Genomic DNA, 12,729 nt, shown 5'->3' with positions numbered 1-12,729 from the left:
TATTTTTGTAGAGGTTTTGTGTGAATGTATGCTATCATTTCTCTAGAATACATGCCCAAGCATGAAATCGTTGGGTTATGTGGGTATTTGTACATTTAGTTTTATAAGAAACTTCCAAACAGATTTCACAAGTGGCTGTACTATTTTACATTCCCATCACCAATGCACAATAGATCCAGATTTTCCAAATCTTTGCCAGTAGTTGAGGTAAAGAACTGGGAATCAGGGTTAACAGGACTTGACAAGTTCCTATCCTCAGAAGCGTATAGTCAAGCCAGGCCAGAAACTCTCAGGCTGCAGTGGACAGTATGTTTCTACCATAGGAGATAAGGAACAAAGGAAGTCAATTTTCCATGAGAGAAATAAACGAAAGGGACATGTGGAAAGAAGCAGTGACCACAGCATAGAGCAAACTAACAGCACTTCAATGTTGGACCAAGCTGTTCTTTTGGAAAACGTGTGCCCTGTTTTTCTGTTTTGTTTTGTTGTTGTTGTGTTGTTTGTTTTGTTTTTCCTGCAGCATGTATTCCATATTTCAGTATACTTAGCCTAGTTATTTTCTGTAACTGAAAGTAATAATAAAATAATTCCCACTAACACATTAGGTGGTAAAAAGTGCAACTGCGGTTTATGGTAAGGCTATTTCCAGAAACACATCGAAAATGCTAAGGATTCTGGGGTCAGACAGATTTGAATTGGACTAGAGTCCTGGCTCTTAGCATATGTAAGTCATCTATGGTCATGGTAAGGATTAAATAAAGTGTGTGTATAAATGAAGTATCACAATTCCTGGTAAATACCACAGTATTTTGTTTCTCCTAGTAAAAATAATTTGCCGGAAGTCAGACATGCTTCTGATAAGCAAGAAGTTTCTGTGCTTTTTAGATGAAATGGCTCAAGAACTGCTAAGTTCGTATTCGGGGAGGAGATGGTGTTGACCTTGGAACTGAATCCAAATAAAGGTATAATTTTAAAAACAGTATTTAATCTGCACGTTTATTTAGTACAGAGTTTAAGATTCTTAAAATGTATTTAGCAATTTATGAAATAAATTGCTGGTGGAAACACTTGATAATACTAACCCGTGTGTGTGTGTGTGTGTGTGTGTGTGTGTGTGTGTGTGTGTGTGTGTGTTTGGGGAGAGTATTAGTAAACTTCTCCTATATGGAAGCTACCTTGGCATCCAGTCTAGTGGCTTCTCCCATTTCCCACCCTCCCAATTCTCCCCCTCCTCTGCCTTACCCCACACCACTGGTAATTTATCAAAGTATCCCTTTGAACTACAAGACACATTCTCCCTCTAGGGGAGTTCTAGTAAATAAGATGTTCTCCACCTCATTGCCTTTTAATGACATTTTGACATTCCTTATAGATTACAGCCCTGGGCAATGGTCCAGCTGACCTGTCCTGTAATAAGTCTCTGGTTGCCCTTCTTCAAGACAAAGTGCTTCGTTGTATTTCCAGTCAACAAAGAGACCTTGCCTGTTGTGATAATCAAGGTAAACTTGTCCTCCTGAATCAGATCTCACCATCGTGGTACTCTTCAAATAACTCTGAAACAAGAAATTGTTCTTTAAGTCTCTTACACCCCTTGAGTTTTTAATTACTTGTACTTCATGAAGAATTCTTACAGTAAATATGTCATGGAGTGTCCTGGTGCTCTTAAATATCTCAGTATTTTGAAAATTGTTAAATAAATTAATTCCTCAGCTTATAGAATCTAGGTGATTAAAGTGTTTTCAGGTTATGAACCTCAAATGATCAGGTAGTTTAGAATTATTTCCGTTTATAAATAAACACTGCATTTTAACGTTTTATGTTTTCAATCTATTGCCTAAGTTCAGTAAGTACAAAAGAGGCAATATTTAGCAATGGATACAGTCTTGCCAAATTAACCCATTTTTCTAATAAAATGTCTCAATGTAACATGTATTTGATTAGAGATAACAGAAAACAATGTATTGCACATTCAAGTTTGATCTATCAATGCATTTCCATTATTTCATGGCATGAAAAGCCATTGTTTATTTTCTGTGTCCTCCTCTAAGACACATTATGGAGTATGAGCTCTTGACTTCCACAATGGAAAGTCGGCCAGCCCTTCCAATCCCATACTAATCCTGAGTTATTGCTAAGAAATTCTAAGTATGTGCTTGGACAAGTTTTCTGGGATGTTTTAGTCGCAATATCTTACCATAATGCCATGTTACTGTCTTTGGGGGTTGAGGGGAAAGTAATAATGTGGCAAGTACCATTTTTGGGGAACATAGGAAGATTCGGCTAGTGTCTGCCACTGTTTCTTCTTCTCAGTTTTCTGAGGGACACTACTCAGCCCTTGTATATTCCATCTTATGTGTAGAACACATGTATCTTTTAATTTTTTAACACAGAGCAGACAATCAGAGCTTTCATGATAGCAGACTATAAAAGAATAGCATTTTATAACAGACAACCTCTGCAATAACCTGTACCTTTGTTGATGGACCCACTTCCATGACTAGCTGCAAGTCTCCCTGCCCTTTTCCCATCCTGCCTCATGTGACCAGCACAAGCTCCCACCCATACCAGATGCCTCACTATACTTTAAAACCCAAGCTAGGCCAGGCATGGTGGCTCACACCTGTAACCCCACCACTTTGGGAGATCAAGGGATTTGAGACTGGAAAACATAGCAAGACCCAGTCTTTACGAAAAAAATAAAAGTAAATAAATTAACTGGGCATTGTGTTGTACATCTATAGTTGGAGCTATCTGGGAAGATGAGACAGGAGGATTACTTGAGTCTAGAAGTTCGAGGCTGCAGTGAGCTGTGATCGTGCCACTGCAATCCAGCCTGGGTGACACAGCAAGACCAATCTCGTAAGTAAATAAATAAAACCCAAGCTAAACCCATTATCAACCCTAGAAATGGCAATAAATTCCTGACCCTAGCCTAGGGACTATTACCATTTGATGTTCTCAAAGTTATCTCTTAATAGGATGCTGAGAGTGGGGAACATCAAGGTGTCGATAAAGCAATCACATTAAAGTAAAAAATCAATATATTTCACAGATTCAGAATTATTTTTACATTAAATCACAACACAGATGAGGCATCAATGTGCCAGTCCAGGTTAAAAAAAAATGATCCTGTTCAACCCCTGCCTATTAAGGATACAAATCTTATAGCTCAATCTCAACCAGGTTTATGTTATTGAACATAGAACAAAGAAAAAGAAGAAAATATTTATAAATATAAGATAATTTTAGGTTGAATCTAAAAACTTACTGAACATGACATAAAATGATGCAATGGGAAAATTATATTGGGAGTTTTAAGAATTAAATTGTCACTTATTTTTCTGTGGTGATTTTTGCCTATAAGCTAAGCAGGTACAGGAAGAAAATGTCAAAGATTTTTTTTTTCTTAAGGTCTCCTCTACAATAATCTCCACATAGGCAGTTCCACATTTCAAGTTTTCACAGTTTTAGAATCAGAATCTGATATCATCAAATAAACCCACTGAATGAAAGCTGAAACTTACAACCATGTATATTTTACCATAAAGAAGCTAAAATTAAAAGATGCTGTCTTTTACCCAAGGTCATCCTAACATTGAAAACAAGAAATGAAATTATGACATTTTGTGGATGTCAGCATACTTGAGCTCTAAATATTACAAAGTCTTCTAACTGGTATTAATATTACAACAGAGACATCAATTCCACCCTCCCCTGCTGCCTAGTACAGATTGGATTTTATTAGTCTAAAGACATTTAAATGGTTTGAAGTGATAATTAAAACATACTTTTAATATGTTCTATTTTATTCATTGTCAGTTGACTCAAGGTCATACACCATTGTCCATTGTTACATTCCACTTTAAACATTTTTTGTTGTAATTTATACCTTGGAAATATTTATAGCTTGGTATATTTTCAATATATCTTGGAAAATTCTTTCTAGCAACTGATTGTAATTAACTTCAAAGGGGCTTATGATCTAACACAGCATTTCAATTAATTTGGTTACTCAAGTTCACAGAAGCAAAAATTTAATAATGTATTAAACAGTTATTTAATAATTCATAGGCATAGATTTGCTTATTTAAGTTGGAAGAAGGACAGTCATACCTGTTTTACAGAACCCATTAAAAAGCACAATTAACTCAATGTTTCAGAGCTTCTGTTTAATTCTTCTTGACAAGGCATATGAAAAGGAAGAGACTAAAGCATCTGTATTGCCCTGATAATATGCAGTTTACATTCAAGTGTAATATTTAGTGGTCAGCCAATTTTTATGCATATGAGTTATATGATATTTTACTATTTGGGGAGGGGAGTGTCTTCCTATATTTAAAGTTTTAGTTTTCTGTCCTCACATACTCTCAGTCTCCTATTGATTGGCCAGTCCTCATGCCATCCTGGAATAGGTATTTGGAATGGGTACCTGAATCAGTCTACATAACCCATAGCTCAAGTTTGCACTTGTAGGTCAAGGATTTTTATAAGCCATCAATAACTTTGTGTCCTGTTCCCAATAGTCAGGACCTTATTAAATTCTCTGTGGGAAAGCCCCAACTTACACCTTAGTTCAAATAGTTTACATTCCTGTTTTGTTCTCTTGTGTTACAGTCACAGTCTTGAATCCTTGCTTGGCATGACAGATTCAAACACAGTATCTTTAATTTCCATTGAGTATTCAAGTTCCATCTCTCAACACCTGCCCTAGTGGTAGATCACAGGAAAATTGTGCAGATATACAGAGCAATAATAACATCCAAGACAGATAACATTCTGCTTCTTCCTGAGTGCCAAAAATTACCATTGTACACATTATTTCCCACTCTTTAAAGCTCGAGAATGCTAAAGCTTTTCCCAATGAATAAGACAAATTTTATTTTAACATAACAATATTCTGATTAATGTGTGTTAAATGCTGTATGCATGCAAACAATTATGACTACATAACTGATAAGGTGTCTTGTACTACATCTCCATTCTATGTTAACATTCAATAATAATCACAATGTCTATAGTTTATTTTTTGATTTTCTAAAGTAAATGTGAAAATTCTTAAAAATGTGAACGGATGTGGTTTTGGCTTGTTGAGATACTGATAAATACCTTGTATAGTCTAAAGAAAAGGATATTAGCCATCTCTTCATCCATGGGCAAATTATTTGCTTACAGTTTTAATAATACATAATTTAATATCTATAATAATCTGATTTAACTGTAAATGTTATAGATACCAGACCAAGAAGCACTTTATATTATTCCATTGGGTTCCTGTTGAATACATGCATGCATTCATCCTTTAATTAATAAGGCTTACAAAAATAGTTACATTTTCTCCAATTTCTATACCAAAGAACTAAGGTATAAATTTAAGATATCCTACATTCCTAATTGTGACAAAATTGAAAAAGTTATAAAACATGTAATTTTATGTCGCAGAAGCATATAACAACACCTGTAACCTAAAGCCATAAAAACAAACTCCGTTCCCTACACGTAAGTTCTTAAAGCTTGTTTTGCCCCATGAATTTACTGTGGGTGGTGTTCGTGATGCCATTAAATGTTCAAACCCAGTAAGACTATATGATATTTCAACATGCTAAGGAGTCTTTCTGCAAGGTCATAGCAGCATCATGGATTATAATTAGCTTAGAATAATTAGGTGAATCAATTATAATTAGGTGAATCTACTTTTATATTCTTCCATACACAACTAATTTAAATAAGTTTTTGAAGGCTGTTTGAACAGTTAAGTGATAATAGAAGTTTTCAAGAGCTTTCACAACTTTATGTTGTAAAAATTCTGTCCTACCTAAGGTGTAATGGTGAATTTATTATTACAAAATAAGAATTTATAACTGTGATATGAAACTTAATGTATTACAAATGGAAACAAAATCCAAGTTAACCATCATTCTATCTCCCACATGCTACTCTGAATACTCTTCATTCACTTAATTAACATTTGCTAATCACCTATGATGTCCTAAAAAGCACAGTACATGTTTTAGAAGAGATGAAATTGAATAAGTTGCTAAGAGTACTGCTACAATCTGAATGTTTGGGTCCCCTTAAATGTCATATATTGACACCTAATCACCAATGTAATAGTTTCAGGAGTTGGACTTTTGGGAACTAATTAAGTTATGAGGGCAAAGCTTTCATGAATGGGATTAGAACCCTTATATAATAAGCCACAGAGAGCTACCTAGTCCATTCTACCATGTGAGTGCACCACTAAAAGGTGCCATTTGTGAAACAGAAGACTGATCCTCACCAGATACCAAATCTGCTGACACCTAATCTTGGACTTTGCAGCTTCCACAACTGTGTGAAATACATCTCTGCTGCTTATAGGCTACCTCAGTCTATGGTATTTTCTTACAGTTGCTGAATAGAGTAAGAAAATCACTCCTAACATTTCTTGAAAGTTTAAAGTTTTTCTTTAAAAAAAATTAAAGATCCTGGATATTTCTTCTAAATAGTCAACTATATAAACACAAATAATTTATACTGTTAATTGCATTTCCTTGTTTTCCATTTTAAATGAAAAAAAGTGTAGGCTTTATAATGTGTCACTAGTTATTAAAAATCATCTAAACTTAAAACAAGATATAAGCCACATAATGTACACAACGAAACAGGTCTTAAACAAAGACAATATACATCAGAATGCCCCAAAAACAAAGGCTACACTCCATCAGATTCTGATTCCACTGGTAGGCAGTAGTGTCCACAGACTAATGTAAATTAAAATATAATTTTAAAGCGTCACAGTTAATTCTGACATGTTGACAAACAATGCAAAAACTAAATACAGTTTTATGAGAAAATTGTGATGAAAAGCCTGCAGGTGCATGTAGGAAATAAACAAATGTTCAGTTTGTGTATTAAAATATATTTAATTTTTGTCGGCAGGTGAAATATAATATCCACACCATTAATGGTAGATTAGGAGAACAAGAAATGAATAAGGTTTACCGTTAGACTCTTTCTTGTGTGCACATGTCACACATATACATATACATGTGAATGTTCACTTGCATATATATATATGTTATTTTGCAGAAACTTCCATCAAATATCTCAGAAGTCCATTATTAAAGTGAATGATACGTGTGCTTAGAAAAAGGAGAGTTCGAACTTACACAAAGGAGGCAAAGAGTGAACGGAAAGTGGAAATATCTACTTAAAAAGGATACGTTCTATATTTATATGAAAATTGTAGTCAGGAGAGTCACAGCAGCTCCTTGCTGTGCATAACACACCAAAAAGCAATTAAGAAAAACATTTGCCAGATGGCCATATGCAATGATATGAATAAATTGGCAATAGCCCAATTTTTCTAAAATATTTTTCTATATAATAGAGAGTAGATGTATCAGCAGTCTGATAAAGGTTCTTTCAAATAAAGTGGACAGTTGAACTTTGGTATATGTAAATATTCATGGTAGAAACTAAGGGATCTGTGTTAATCTGAATGTCAAGGTTAGATGACACCTTGTCAGAATATTGGCGAGAATCCAACTCTAATTTCCAATATGGCTTTCTTTTCAGCCTTAAAAAGCATAACAAGTTTGAAAATGTTATTTACAAAACAGCGAACAAAACAAATATCTTTCTTCCAAAGAAATCCCTTTGTCAAATTGATTTAAAAACATTATGCAACACAAGGTTAAATAGTGTGTTCTGTATCAAGTACCCTGTATAAGAAAGCTACCGGAAATCTCAAAAATAAAATATGACCACATAAATAAATCCAGCAATAACTAGGGCATCATAAATAATAATATTTATAGTTTTATTACATGGCATGGCTGTCTATAAATAATTGCTATGCCAAGATGGCAGCAGCAGTAGACGTCAAAGAGCAAGATGCTAAAATTGTAAGAACCAAGGGAGATAAAGGTAGAATCACTTATATGCGAGCTCTGACTCAGCAAATACACCTATGTCAAAATTGAAGATGGATCATGTGCAGTAACCGGAGGTAAAGGTAAACAGGTATGTTAGAAGACACTTGTTGATACTCAATAGACACTTGTTGAATGAGTGAGTAACTTTCAATGTGAACTATGGTAAGTATTCTGCCACAATATCAAAGTGATTTGTTCATTAATAAGAGGAAACAAACAAGAAAAAATCTTATGGTTGTAAGTAAACTGATTACATATTGGCATAGCTCAAAGGAAGAACTCATATAAAATGAATACTTAATAAACTTAAGTTATAAATAAGCCTCTACAGTCATAAACTAACCAATCTGGACCACAATGATAAAACATAAAAAGATCTCAATACCTACACACTTTAAAAAGTAATCAGGAAAAAATTTTCAGTCTTATCTGTTTCAAATACTGATATTTTAATTATCTACACTGTTGCCTATTACAGAACTTCTACAGAAAAGCAGCATCTCCTAAAGTTGTTATAATTTCTTCAATCATAAACTATTGATTGAGCATATAGCATGTATTAGGAAATGCAATAGATTCTGTGATCCAGGAATGAATGATACAAAATTTGTAACCTGTAGGAAATCAGACTACTGGGCAATTGTATAAGCAGTTCTAAATTCACTTACCCTGACATCATTACTGTACATATGAAATGATACTCCAAAGGAACTTTGTACAGGCAAAAACAAATGCCATTAAATCCAGGTGTGGAAAGTCTGGGTGGTTTACACTTACAGGCTTTCAAAAACTGCATATTCTTATCTTAAACAGATTTGTTTTTCAGATTTTCTTGGTGAAATATGTGAGCATAAATGAATAATAAGCAGATCTAGAGGTAGTAATTAACAAGAGAGGCAAGAAAACAAGACAAAGCAAAGGCCATAGGTAAAAGGAGCCAATTAATTTAAAAGTCTGATTCCTCTTACACGGGAGTCCTTCATATTTTAATTTTCAAAATATTTGTGCCAAGAATTCATTTGACAGTCTAGTGACTCTAACTCAGAATTGTAATTTAAATCTATAAAATCAAAAAGAGTTCCAAAAACACCAACTATATTCATATAGAGTTCAATCCATTAAAGTTGGTGCTCTTGGACTCCAGGTTAAAAACTGAAGATTGGAGTAGCCTGTGAAATTGGAGACAAACAACTGTTATTGATAGTGATGGTCACAGTGGCAAATAACCATATCTGATATACCCTGATAAAAATATGATGAAATGTATGTCCTAGAAATTCATCCATCCTACATTGATAATATTTTTAATAGATATAGGTGAAATGGAAAATATCCACTTATAAATATTTAAGAGTTTTCATTACTGCAAGTTAAAAGTTTGAGAACTTAACCTAATTTATTTAAGTTCAACCTATTCAAAATTAATTACTTTTTATAGCATAAAAACAAAGCATGGGCCCGGCACAGTGGCTCACGCCTGTAATCCCAGCACTTTGGGAGGCTGTGGTGGGCAGATGATCTGAGGTCAGGAGTTCGAGACCAGCCTGACCAACATGGTGAAACCCCATCTCTACTAAAAATGCAAAATTAGCCAGGCATGGTGGCACATGCCTGTAATCCCAGCTACTCGGGAGGCTGAGGCAGGAGAACCGCTTGAACCTGGGAGATGGATGTTGCGGTGAGCCAAGTTTGCACCATTGCAGTCCAGCCTGGGCAACAAAAGCAAAACTCTGCCTCAAAAAAAAAAAAAAAAAAAAAAAAAGGATATTTGCTTTATATTCAAGGCATGTAATTATAATACTTTAATGATAAGTATTCTAGCTCACATTTATTGAGCATTTATTTGGTGCCATGCACTATTTTAGGTGCTTTACATTTCTTGGCCTATTTAATCATCACAACTACACTAAGAAATGTGTACAATTATTATCACCAGATTTATATGGTGGTAAACTGAGGCACAGATTAATTTATACAAAGTCACAAAACTGGGAAGTGGAGGAACATGAATTTTAGCCCTGATATTCCAGCTCCAAAGCCAGCCTTGGCTCCTCACGACTCTCTAAAACCACTACGCTATGCTCCTTCCCCTTTTAAAGAAGGTCCTGTAAGGCTTGTGCTTCTCAACTCCAGATTCCATGAGACTTGCAAGAAACATTTAAGCGACACTGATGCATAGACCTCATCCCAGATACTGATTCTCAAGTTTGGGATACAGTAAGACCACCTGGAAGTCTTTTTTTAACACGATTTTGAGACCCATCCATATTTTCTGATTTAGAAGGTCTAGAGAAATATCTGAGAATTCAGATTTCTAAAAATTCCCCAGATGATGCTGAAGCTGTAAGTCCAGAGACCATTATTTGAGACCTGCTGCTCTAGAATACTGGAAAAAGAAAATCTGGAGTGACCGCATGTCCTTAAAGGATTCAATCGTGCAGCTAGGAATGAACCATTGCTTTACGTTATCTACTTCATTAAACATGCTGTGGAAGATTACAACAATGAATATTAACAAAAACTGGGGTTGAACTACATTGTGTACCCAAGTTTAAGCATCAGAGATATCCATCCAGTGAATATTTAATCAGCCTGAGTCTTCCAGCTTCTCTCCTTCTGGATAATACTTTTCTTTCCATTAATTCACTACACAAACATATCACTATTGTCCTTTAGTTTGTCAGAATTTCATAGTCATTAGTTGTTATGAAGTCATATTCAGATTGCCTAAGCTGGGATTCCCAGGATGTAAACTTGCTGTTTTGTGATTCTGGCATTCGCCTACTGGTCACAGGCCATGGCACCTGTGTCATTAGGAGTATTCCTTACAAAAAGGCAGTGGGAGCAGCATAACTGAAAATCATGATCTTGGGGAATTGCATTGCTTTAGGTATAAACTATTTCATATCAGCTCAAATATAAACTTCTCTAAATTGGATAATAAACTCATATTCATAGTCTTCTCGTATTTCCTAATAATCAATAAAATAAATTATACACATGTATGGCAAAGAAATGGGATGAAAATGGGAAAGTTGTTTCACTTTGGAGATGTGCTTAGTAATCCGCACACACGGTATTAGGAAGTATCAGTAGTCTCTCATTAAGTTTCACTTTCATTAGGGCATTCTGTTGTCAAACTGCTTTGAAAGTGAAAATATACATTAAAATCATAAAAAAGTATTCTCCAATTATCCACTCATTAATATGCACTCTGATAGATAATGTTGGAGAAGAAAGATCTGTACACATATTATCACTACACCCGAGAATCTGTGGTCTAGGGTTAGAAAAGTATCAGACAAGAAAACTCTCTCACACACACAAACATACACACAGTTTATAAGACTAATTTTATTTCTCAAAGATGGAACCAAAATGCTGTTGGGAGGGTTGACACTTCAAAAAAAAAAATGAAGGACCACATTAATTAGAACTATTTTTTAAGACAATCATGTTTTCATTTTTGTCACTAATTGAGTCAAATGATTTCCTGTAAAATACAAGATAGCATTGTGGTAAGTTAAACAGCAAAAAAAAAAAGTTTATAATCTGCATTTTCTGTGAATCTGATTTTATGTTTTTATGTTTCACAGTGACCAGAAAGTTCTAAGGCTTTATATATTGCATTTGACAGTTTTATCTGGCCACCTATTGGTTTCTATCTTTTTTATTTCTTAAACCTTGAAAAGTAACAGCTAGAAAAACTTTTAATGAAATACAATAAAGATTTCAAGGCTTTTTTTTTTTTCTGGCATGGGGTTGTCTTACTTGGAATTCTCAGAACCCATTCCTGAGAGTTGACGGACTATATGAGTCATGCGACTTCTGAGAACCCTCAAGCAGCGTTTCCTGGTATGAAGTAAGTGTTGTGACCCATGCAAGTCCATTTGATTATGTTCTAAAGTGTCATCTTTTTCAAAGTGCATTTCTATTTATTCTTTCATGGCATTGTTACTAGGGGTCAAGCCTGGGTTTCATGGGGATAGTTATCTGTCAGCTGAGTTAGTCCCATCTTAACTTTACCTTGGTTTATTACTCTCTTCCCTTTCTCTTTTGGGCTGCCTCCTTGAGAATTAAAAAGAGAGAGACAGAGACAGAGACATTTTCTTTCTTGGAATCCCTGACAATTTGGGGGCAGTCTTCATGGAGTGGCAAAAATTATCTTGTGTTAATATGCACAGCAATATAATTAAAAGCATGTGAATTCTCTCTTTAGTGGCCACTTACGAGAGTGTGTAAGCCATTGTATTAATAATTAGTAGTAGTTAAAGGGCCAGCCTCTAATGGTGAACCATTTTGACAAACAGAAGACACGAGATGTGACATAAATAGCTCACATTCATAAGTATAAGAATGCCATACAATTATAGAACAGGACAACAAAACTTCCATTAATAAAGTTTTTACAAACTGACATAGGCCTATCCTATTACACTGGAAATAATCTATGCAGTGGTAATGTGTATTTCTTATGTAGATATTAATCTTACTTTATTATTTTTGTGTTCTTTACTGAGGTCATGAAGTAAAATCATTCAAAGTTGATTGGGACTATAGTCTGAATGAGATCACTATTCTCAAGGTTAGTCATTTTCACAGGAAGACGCTCTTTAGACAGGTCATCAGAATTGGAGGAAGACCCTAGACAGGAAGGGGTAAGAATCCAGTGTGCCTCCATGTCTTGCTCCCTTGGGCCTGGATGCTAAGCTTCAGCTGCTTTTTCTCCAAGCTCAGTCGTGAGGTTTTTTATCTCTACCAGGTCTGAGCCACACAAGTCCGAATTTGGAATATTTTAGATATGGTTCTAACA

At 34.8% G+C, this 12,729-nt stretch overlaps 1 protein-coding gene across 4 annotated transcripts in view; it reads right to left on the bottom strand.

Moving 5' to 3' along the window:
• NCAM2 (neural cell adhesion molecule 2) overlaps positions 1 to 12,729 on the bottom strand; it is a 544,869-nt gene that overhangs the window by 335,603 nt on the left and 196,537 nt on the right. The gene's annotated exons all lie outside the window — the stretch shown is intronic.

The sequence above is a fragment of the Pan paniscus genome, chromosome 22 (genome assembly GCF_029289425.2).
Source record: "Pan paniscus chromosome 22, NHGRI_mPanPan1-v2.0_pri, whole genome shotgun sequence".
Lineage (NCBI taxonomy): Eukaryota > Metazoa > Chordata > Mammalia > Primates > Hominidae > Pan > Pan paniscus.
The sequence above is the reverse complement of the archived record's forward strand: the minus strand, read 5'-3'. Positions and strand labels throughout refer to the sequence as shown.